Source organism: Eptesicus fuscus, chromosome 5 (genome assembly GCF_027574615.1).
Source record: "Eptesicus fuscus isolate TK198812 chromosome 5, DD_ASM_mEF_20220401, whole genome shotgun sequence".
NCBI lineage: Eukaryota > Metazoa > Chordata > Mammalia > Chiroptera > Vespertilionidae > Eptesicus > Eptesicus fuscus.
Window position 1 is genome coordinate 49176304 of NC_072477.1, and position 10828 is coordinate 49187131.

Here is a 10828-nt window from a genome sequence, read left to right on the forward strand (position 1 = left end):
CCTGACGATGGACTCAGTGGGCTGGCATCTCAACCCTGACATCTGGGCTGTGGGTACCAGCAGCCCCATCAATAGGCACTTTGGCCATTTTGACATGGAGTGACAAAACCTGTAATGGGCAAGGACAAAGGTGGCTTTAGTGAGTGCTTTGGGGCTTTAGAGCATCAGTCAAATTATCTGTGGCTCTAATTAGTGAGTCGGCAATCTGGAGCAACCTCTGTCTGCATTCCAAAAAGGGGTGGGATGTTTTCCTCTGGAACACATTAGCACAAGTCCTAGGATGAAATTTTCCAAAACTCTAAGGATGCGATCATGTGGAGGAGAAGCAGCTATGGCATAGAAACCTGTTGACTTAAAAATCAGCAGCTATCTTTGCAATCAGCTAATTAGCAAATATTTGTCCAATTCCTGTGAAGTGCTATACTCAGGGGGAGGTGGACTTAAGAAGCACAGATCCCTATTTTTCAGAGACGTAAGACCTGGTTAGAAAATAAATAACTATGCAATGCAAAATAACAGAGCATGGTGCCATTGTGATATCAGTAGATATGAGTTCTGCCACTAACTCAGCTACGTACCAGTGCTGCTGCCTTCAGTCTAGTCATTGTCTACCTGGGGCAAGAGCTATTGGGTCACCCAAGACTCATCTTATTGGGACAAATCACCTTACTTCTCTGGACCTCAGGATCCTCTTCTAGAAATTGAGATGGTTTAAATAGATTATTGTGGTGGAGATCATAATAATGGCTCATGATTGGGCTGTGTACTTTATATGAATTAATTCATGTATTTCTAAGCAAACTTAACTAGGAGGAGGATTCTGTCCCACCTCCCAGTTTATAGATGATAAAGCTGAGATTTATGTTAAGAAAGTTACCCCAAATCTAAGAGCATTGACTAATGCAGAGCTGAGATTAAATCACACATGTTTGAGCCTGTAAAGCTTGGGATCTTAATACCATAAAGCCCATCCCAGATGTCATATTCTGTAGTTCTGGGGACCTTAAAGGATCCTGGGAAGATTGCTTGGGGGCTAAAAAGGGGATGAGCGATGGAGGGAACCACATTGTAGTAACTTGGGCCAGGCGTGAGCGGAGCTTCCAAGAGGGGAAACACCCTTGTCTGTGGCTCAGAGAATTCAGACCTAACTATGTCAGAATAGCGTGATGCTGAAGTTCGGTATCTCCTTCCGGGACACTGATCAGTCAATGCTGGTGTCCCAGTTCACATTTGTGTAGCACACTGGTCACTCAGCAGGTGAGTCACACAGCAGGTGGAGTCCCGGGAATGGGATTTCAGAATGCTGCATGGCAGGTCTCACCTTTTCAACCTTTTTGTTTTATACCAGCCTCAGCCACCAGCGGAGGAGCTGTGAATTTCACTTTAGCCATAATGTTTAGTGAGTACACACACACATACACACACAGATTAGCACCCACAAAGTCTTCACCTTGAGACAAGGGTGGGTTTGGTTTCCTTTGCTCACACAACTGATATGGCCCGGGGACACTTTGGTTTAGATGGCTCATTGGCCACAAACCGTTTCGTTATGTGTTGCCCAGTTACCTTGGCTTCCTGCACATTCTCTTGAGCAGATAGCTCATCTTCTTATCTCAGAGAATTGTTTCCCCAGTGTAGCCCCGGAGTCAAGAGCTTTGATACCATCGAGGCAAGAAGGCATTAAACCACCCATTTTGTAATTGTTTGAGTCGTACTTTCTCATGTCTTTCATGAAAAGATGATGTGGTTAGATTGGAACTGGGCCTTGCCGCGGGTATCATATATGCCTGGGGTTACCGCATGGTCACGTGGCTCCCTCTGTTGCAGCCTGGCGATCTTATCTTCTGGGCTGCACCTTGCCATAGAGCACCCAGCTCCCTCCAGCTCCTGTGTGTGCATACGTGCGCATCCAGGCGTGCATGGAGCTCGGCTCAGGGCTTGTAAAATGATGACTTGACCATTCACCTATAATGAGGCCTTTGCTATACTCTTAAGAAAAAAGGAAAAAAAAAAACTTCACTGGGTTTTCCACATGGGAATGTAGAGCAAAGTTTTCATTAAGCAGACACATTTCTATTTCATTTAAGCTGGTAATTCTGTTGTTCCCTCTATGTACCAGGAATTGATCTAGCCACTCTGAGTACCAAGATGAATATGACTGCACTACTGTCCTTGAGAAATTCTCAGTGCAGCCATGGAGAGAGAACGTGTTAACAAATAGCTGGCATTCAGTGCAGTAAGGGCCAGGGGTTGCCATGAATGGAGTTCTTAGGGAAGATGGATGAGGGGCAGTAGGAGAGAAGGGGCAGGGGAAACTCTGAAGAGAAGCAGGCATTTATACTCCCAATTCAAAGTCAAGTTCAAGTTTACCAGTTAAAGAAGGGACAATATTCTCAATAGAGGGAATAACAAAAGAAATAATGAAGCACTAGCTGGTTTGGCTCAGTGGATAGAGCAACAGCCTGCAGACTGAAGGGTCCCAGGTTTGATTCTGGTCAAGGGCACATGCCTGGGTTTCAGGCTCAATCCCCAGTAGGGGGTCGGGAGGGGGTGGTTCTCTCCTCATTGATGTTTCTATCTCTCTCTCCCTTCCTCTCTGAAATCAATAAAAATATGTTTTTTAAAAGAGAAAAGGGATATTTAAAGAAAGAAAGAAAGAAAGAAAGAAAGAAAGAAAGAAAGAAAGAAAGAAAGAAAGAAAGAAAGAAGATATGAACTGTGTGCTCTGAGCAGAGATGGTATATGAGGTGAGGCTATAGACGGGTGGACTGGCCCAGCTAGGGGAGGACTTTGTGCATCGTCCAGGATGTTTAGCACTTGTGATTTAAACTTATGAGTGCACCAGACACCCCAAGAAAATCAAGAGGAGTCTTTTGGGGATCCACATGAAGAGCTGTGCCTTCTCCGGCCAGACAGGGCTGTGCCTTCGCGCCAGTCGCTGGGTCTGACTCAGCCGGTGACTTTCCTTTCACAAGTGACTTCACCCTCCTGGTACTTGGCTTGCTGTGGTCAGATATGAATCTTCAGAGTGTCCTTGACTCCTACTGACAACTTAAAGGACACATGGGGAGAATTGCTTTCATGTCTTATCTGGCACTTGGGAGGCCAGTGGGTACCTAACTGTCACCCCCTAAAGGAACAATTTTGTTTGTGTGGCTGCAGCTGCCAGGTTGCTGGGCCAGGGAAAGGGCTCTAGGCCTGGGTGACTTGCAACTCCTGGTCTTGTCTGGGCTCTGCCACTCTTGTGCTGAGTGACCTTGGGCCAGGAGTTTCCCTCTCGGCACCAACAAACTCATCTGAAAAATGAGGGACTAGAGTTTGGCTTCTAAGGGCTTCTCCTGCCTTGCCTGAGCCTGCCTCACCACTTTCATTTTGAGGAGGTCAGACTGGCCTATGATGGAAGAGTCTGACCAAGAAGTGTTGCGTCTTATCAAGGAGCTCTGGGGGGTTTTGTGTGTGTTTGGACAAGAGAAACAATCACCCGGTGGGGATGCCCCTTCCTTCATTTCCCTGAAGCAAACCAGCAGGAGTGGGGGATTCAGAACCCAGCCTCCTGCCTGTGAGTCCTTGGGTTGGGAAGTTTGGAGAACACACCCGGGGCCTGGAGCTTTGCGAGGGACGCAGGCAGTGTGGGAGAGCAATCGGCAGCTGAGTACAAGAACCTGCAACTCAAGTGAGTACAGCCAGCCCAGAGTTCTAACCACCAGTCTCCCCCAGCAAGGCTCTGGGCCTGCTCCCCTGCCTGCCACTCAAAGCTTCCCAGGCAGCATATCGTGTTTCAGCCTACTGTCTACTGTGAAGGCTGAGAATCTTCAACTGATGTGCCTAAGGCTCCTCTGCACCGGGTCCCAGGTTGGGTGTTGGAGGGGATGATATACGGCAGTCCAGGGCTTATGAGGGGGGCAGGGGCCAGGAGTGTATTGACGGCAGCACGAGGCACCCATTCAGGCAGACGGGGCCGTGGAGAGAGCTGGTCATGAGCGCGGGTTTTGATGTCATAGGCCCTGGGTTCAGAGGCTGGGCCTGCCGCTCCCTCGCTGTGCCGCCTTCCACAGTAACTTCTCTCCGGGCCCCTTTGCTCAGCTGTGAAGTGCAAGTAACAGGACTTCGCAGGACTCTTATGAGAACAAAGTAAGACAAAGTGCCCAGCGCTGTGCCCGACATGTAGTTAAGTGTCCCATAATGGCGCCTTTTAAAAAAATCTATTATTATTAACGTCAGAAAAAAGTAAGCAAGGGCCAGAATGGGGAGGGGCCTGTCTGCCAAGGCCAGGAACTTGGCCTTTCTCCGGCAGCCGTGGGCAGCCTGAGAAGGTCCTCCCGCAGGGAATGGCATTAAACAAATGGGTGTTTGGGGAAGTCTCCCCCTGGCACCCGTTTGGGACACATGGGAGGGGAAGAGGAATTTTGGCGAGGAGGCTCTGTCAGCGTCCAAGCAAAGTGGGCGAGGGCCCAGGGCGGTGGCAGAGGGAACGGGATGGAAAAAGAAGACTCAAGAACTTTAAAAAGGAAGGTGACTGAGGAGGAAGGGCGGGCCCTCGGCTGGGAGACAGTGCCGGAGAGTGAGGGAGGAATCAGAGATGGGTTTGCAGATGTACCAGTGACGGCATCAGCCCAAACTGAGTTGTGTGGGGAGGAAGGATAGTGCCCTTCGCTGGGGGCAAGGGGGGGGGGGCGCAGGGTGAGGGAGGCCCACCATCCTGGTCACGTGACCCAGGTCCTGAAACCCCATGGGCACATTGATCGGTTTGTATGTTTCTGTCCTGCTTTGTCCAAAAGAGTTGAGATGGTTTCCTAGCTGACAGGTTATGTGGTTCGTATTTTCCTCATAAGTAAAAATGATCTGAAACAGTACCAACCAAAGAATAGAGGAGCTAAAAAAAAAAATAGAGTGATAATGATGGGGAGTACAGAATGCGGGATAAAATGACTGACAAAGAGGGAGGGCTTGTTTAGTCCCCCGGTATCCACTCTTGGCCTTCAAATGAAGATCCTATCCTTCCTAACCCAAGCCCCTTCTGAGGAAAGAATCCCTCCCAAAGGGACAGAAAAACCAGGTTCTTTGCCCGCTTTTCTAACTTCCAGAATAGTAGTGGGTATCTCTCAGTGGTATTTTACCCTCCCTGTTCTTTGCAATGGAAGAAGCAAAGGCAGGTTCTTTCTTCTCCGGAATGGGTACAGCTCCCAGGGAAGGATGAGAGGGAGGAAGAGAGGAAGCCAAAAAGGCAACAGGAAGGGGGAGAGAGGGAGAAACCCATTGCCAGTGGGCACTGCCAGGTGACCCGGGGGCTGGTTGGATGGTGGTGGCGGCGGCTGCCACAGAGCCATCCCGCTGTGGCTTTGCTTCCTCTTTCTCTCTCTAGCAGCACAGAATCACTCAGCCTCGGATTCCTCTGGGTTTCAGAACCCGAGAGGTCTGCGAGGGCACCTTGCATTGCCTGAGGCCCCGGGGAGCTCAGAGCCCCGCAGAATGTGTGCCTCTCCCTGGGCATGTGCTCTTTCTGCAGAGGGGCCAGCTGCTGGGTGGCCTGGGAGAAAACCAGGAAAGGCTGTTCCCCGCGGGTCTCTGCTGAAAATGCTAACGGGGAGGCACTCAACACTTGGTAAGTGCAGTGAGCGTTTTTGCTTTCAATGCCCACATTTCTCTGGCTTCCGTGAGGTATCATTGTCGAGGAAGAAGGTGCTATTATCGCCACCCTCCTCCCCTGTGGTGTGACAGTGCAGAGATAGTTATCGCTACACCCAGCTCAGCATTGCTTTTCTTGGGTAACAGCTTTCAGAAAACCATCCGCTGGGCTCCCACCAGTCAGGCTTCAAGGGCAGTGACCACAAGGCTGACAGGCAGGTGGCTTTGTCAGGCTGCGGGGCCACAGACGCAGGCTCTGGGGGCTCATGAACCTGGGCCCACCCCTTCATGGGATGCAGAGAGTGGGGGGCTGGGTGAGAAGTTGGTCTGGTTAATCCCCTGTAGCTTATCTTCTCTCCCCTAGGGTCTGGCCATAGCCGGGTAACTGCAGGGGCCCTTTCTGGAGAGGACAGGCAGTTTGGCGAACATCTGGCTCTGTGGTCCTCTTCCTACTAGGGACCCTGAGGCCCAAGGTACTGAATTGACTTCCAAGGTGGAGCCACTGAAGCTGAGAACTGGAACAAGACTTGAGGTGTCAGGACTCTGAATCCAATGTTCAGAGATTTCTAGGTTAAGTTGCAAAGAGCTTGGCTTTGTAGCCTAAGGACCTGGACCAAATCCAGCCTACGGACCTGGGGGATTTTGTCTTCACCCAGTCACATGCCAAGCCACCACTCCCACCCCACTGGGATGCTGCAGAGCCCTCTGGGATAGATGCTGAAAACCTCTGGATGAGAGGACAATACACCCGGGGTCACTGAGTCACAGAAACAGGCACCCCTCTTTGCCGCCCTAAGCATGTCCTCCTCGGCTACAGTGGACCACCCTAGAACAGGGCTGCAAAAGGAAACCAAGGCCCCGTGCTAAGGCAGCAGTGGGCAGCATCAGTCACCTGGAAGCAGGTCCAATCGCTGCTGCAGAGCCAGGTCCCCCTCTTCCCACTGGTAGCCGTCTCAAGGTCGGCCACACTGTTGACTCCTACAATCCCATTGTATCTGATGTGTGGGGAGAGTGGGGGAGGGTTAGTTGTGAAAGGCTCCTGTTCCCACCTTCTTTGCCCGCATCTTTGCTTCGTTTCCTAAGGAAACTTCCACAAGGAGGGGCTTGAGGTCTGTGGTCTTCAGGCCAGGTCTCACCCCACACAGAGAGAAGGTGGCAGCCCTAGGCCCAGGGCTCTGACTCCACGGCCAACATGAGGCACCTGTCAGTGGAGCCCAGGACCTGCTGCCTTTCAGCTCGGATGGCACGCCCTTGTCCACAGGGCAGGTGCCAGGATGTCCCCCTTCTCCATGCCAGACATCTGGATGTTTAGAAACAGTTGGATAGCTTTGTTCTTTTCCATTATGTTCCAGATGCTTGGTGCTGTGCAGTCACAGCCTGGTAAACCCCGCACCCAAGCCTTGTCTTGGTCCCCTTGTGTTCAGTGATAAAAGCGGGATGAGGGTTCAGGACTCTACAGGCCAGGCCAGGATGAAATGAGCAGGTTGGGATTGGGCCTGAGCAGGTGGGGTTGAAGACTGTCGTTGTTGGTGGATTAAGCAGACTGTGGGGTGTGGCTCCAGAGGAGCAGTATGCTGGGGGAGAGCAGATCATAGGAGACAGCAAGGTGGGGACCTGCAGCCTAAGGAGACCCGGGCAGATCTCAAAGGAGAACATAAGCACTAAGGACAGAATCTCCATTCAGAGAAGAGCTGGGCAGCCAAACCCCGAAGGATGTGGAAGGTCCACTGTGCTCCACTTCGCAGCACAGGGCCTAGGTTACTTGTTTATAAGACCCCTTCTCAAGCACTCATTTCCTCTGCCAACCCCTATGCGAGGAACAAGGACACAGAGATGAGTGAGACAGCCCCTGTCCTTTTTTTTTTAAGGGTGTATCATCAGGATGCCAAATGCCTGCCTACAAAGTGAACAGCTAGTTGCATCCAGAGGTTTCCAGGCATCCAAGCTTTTGACATCATGAGCAGAAATAATCAAATGCTAACTTATTTGGTGGGGTCCTCTGTGATTTCAAAGCGAGTGAAGACCATGAGCACTGTGCCCCCAGTTAGCTCCTTAGAGGAGTAGATGGTGTGCTGTCTCTCACATTGTGGTCGACATGGAAACCAAGGGCAAGGCTACAGGCCAGCCTGAGACATGACTTACAGTGAGCACATCGCTACACTCGACAGGCTCCCTGTGGAAGGCTGTTTTCTTGCTTTATGTTTGTCACATGTTAAACTTGTCGTACCTGCTACCAAGCCTGTGTTGACGTGTGCAGGGAGGGGTGGGGTTGGCATCGTGCTGTGCCCATTGATTGATATATGGGCATCCTCGTTGCTGCATAATTATTCGAGCCCCACCTGCAGATGATTAGCCAAGCTTCAGCCCATATCTGGAATCACCTCAATCAAATAGGCTTTTCTTTCCTCCCAGTCACTTATTTTCCCAATTACAATGCATTGATCAAAATATAGGAAATATGGGGTGGAAAAAGAACAAGGAACAGTTGGGTTGTTTTGGGGTGGGTTTTTTTTTTTTTTCTTTCAAGAATTCAAGATGGGAAGATAGGTTTGCTGGGCCCTGACCCAGGATCTGCCTCTAATCTGCTATGCTCCTTCATTGTCCTGGTCCCCATTTAGGCAGCCTGTAGTAAGGGTAAAAGACAAGGCTATGGAGGGCTTTAAAAGTCAAGGTAATGGTTTTATGGAGCCATTGAAGGATTTTTCAATAAGGAACATCCTGGTCAGATTTGCCTTTCAGATCCCCATCCGGCTGCAGTGTGCACAGGGGCTTGGCTTGTAGACTAGGGGAGAGACACGGAGGCCCTGACCAAGGACAGTGTGCAGGAGGGCAGAGGAGAGGACTGATTGGGGACTTTAGCAGATAAACCTTGAGGACTGGTGAATGTGAGCTATATAAAGAGAGTGCAGTATGGAAAGATTCCCAGCTTTCCTACTGACGAAGAAAGAATGGTCAGAGAGGGTCAAGTACATCTAGTGGAACGTTTCAGGTCTCTCCTCATTCTGTCATCATCAGTGTGAGAAAAATCAAGAGCAACACTGACGTTTCTCTGTTTTGCTCCTCTCTTAGTCGACACTTAAAACAAAATGGGCCAGCACTGATTTTTGTTTTTAATCCTCACCCGAGGATATTTTTTCCATTGATTTTTAGAGGGAGTGGAAGGGAGGGAAGGAGGAAAGGAGAGAGAGAGAGAGAGAGAGAGAGAGAGAGAGAGAGAGAGAGAGAGAGAGAGAGAGAGATTGAGTGACTCCAGCACATGTGCTGACGAGTGCCTGGGGAACCAACCTGCAACCCAGGTATGTGCCCTTGACCGGAAATGAAACCCTCCACCCTCTGGTTAAGCAAGCATCACAACATGTCAACTATATTTTCGACTGAATGCTATTTATTTAAAAAACAAACAAACAACTTTTAAAATCAATCTTGTCTATCAGCTTCTCTGATCAAAGTTTAACCATCAGAAATATACCCATTGATGGATATATTAACAGAGGTCAGTAAAATGGAATAAATAAGTGATCGGGCAATACCCTTGGTATTAAGCTGTGCCTTAAATATCACAGAACTTGATAGTCCTTTAGACAAAAGTAGATAACTAGCAGGAAGGCTACTTGCTTTTAAATTGGTAGTAAGCTTCATCTCAATGCTAATTTTTGGTAGTAAAACAAAGGATTAATAGATTTTCTGACCTTTGGAGGTGAGTCAAATGACACAAACCAGTCATCCTCTAGGTTGCATCTTAGAACAGTAAACTGAACCAGAGCATTGGAGTGATTAAACAGACAGTTTGAGTTTAAAATATAAAAGCTACTGAGGAATTTGTGAAAGGGAATAGGAATCTCAGGACCTGGGATCAGTCTTCCCCCACCACCTCTCTGACTTTCTGGCTTCTCATAGGTAAAATAGGGATGATGGTAAATTGGAACCACAGGTTGTCGTGACAATTCAATGTGTATGGAAATTGATTTGCTATGTGTAGTGTGTTGAGCACAGGTTTTTTTATTGGTATCTTATCTTGTGGGAAAGGCTTCACTTTCAGGTATATCTCAGGCCCCAGGAAGGCCAATCAGAGAGCTGATGGTCTTTCTGCAGGTTGTTTTTGAAACCTTCTTTGGCCCACACAGTTTTCGCTTTCCCTCACCCTTTTATGAACATCAGAAAGATTATATGATTGACTGATAGAACGCCAGCAACCCAGAGAGATACTGTACCACGGCCCAGGGCTATACTTTCCATTTTTATTAAAATTCTTATTAACTCATAGCCCAAGAGCTTTTAAGCCAAGCCTGATCTCCTTTAGGGCCCTTTGATTTTATCAGAGCAATTTGTGTGCAATGTTCAGGTCCCATTTTGTGGAAAGGCAGCGAAGACAGCAGCCAAGTGATGTTATTCTGAAGGGACTGGGGTCTTCTCTCCCTCCAACACCACCTTCCTTTATAACACCACTCCCACCCTGACCATGTAGACACACTTGACCTCCATAATGACAAGTGAACTTCCTGAGTTTAAGACCTCCGGTCCCTCTGAAATTATAAATATTTCTAGGAAAAATAACTCTCAGTCATTTGTAGCTCATTGATGCTGAGTTTGTTGACTCCTATTCTGAGTACAAATATAGCTCTTTTAGGGGAAAGATCTTGCCATGATAAGGGTCCTGGGGGGAATATACCATCATAAGTTATGGGGGGAAGGGGGGACAAAAAGGGAGCCTGGGGCACTGGGCTAGCTCATAGCCTTGGTGAGTGGGAGCTGTGTCTGGGAGCTCTGGTGCTCATTGGTCTGAGAAATGTCTCTCTTTCAGCCAATGAGCAGGAGCTGTGTGCCTGTGATGGGATCAGGTCCATGGTCTGAGCTGTTGGGTAATGCTGCATCTCCCTTCTTTCCTCATGGGTTTCCAGGGTGATTTTTATTCTTCAGTTGGTGTTTGCTTAAGTGACCTCCCTGAATTACATTTATCTTTCCATTAATAGGTAGTCTTAAACTTAATGTCATCACCTTGGCAATCCGCTAAACTATAGAGCACCTGAAAATAGCAACTCTCTTTGCAGCGTGCTGAGTAGAAGCCATTTTTTCCCTGACATAAAATGTATCTGGAGCCGTTGTGATTTCCCCCCATGTCCATGTTGAGGTGTGGAACACACAGAGTTAAGGCTGAGAAGGGTGGTGTTCATAGAAAGGGACATTGTATCTAGTATTGTTGACT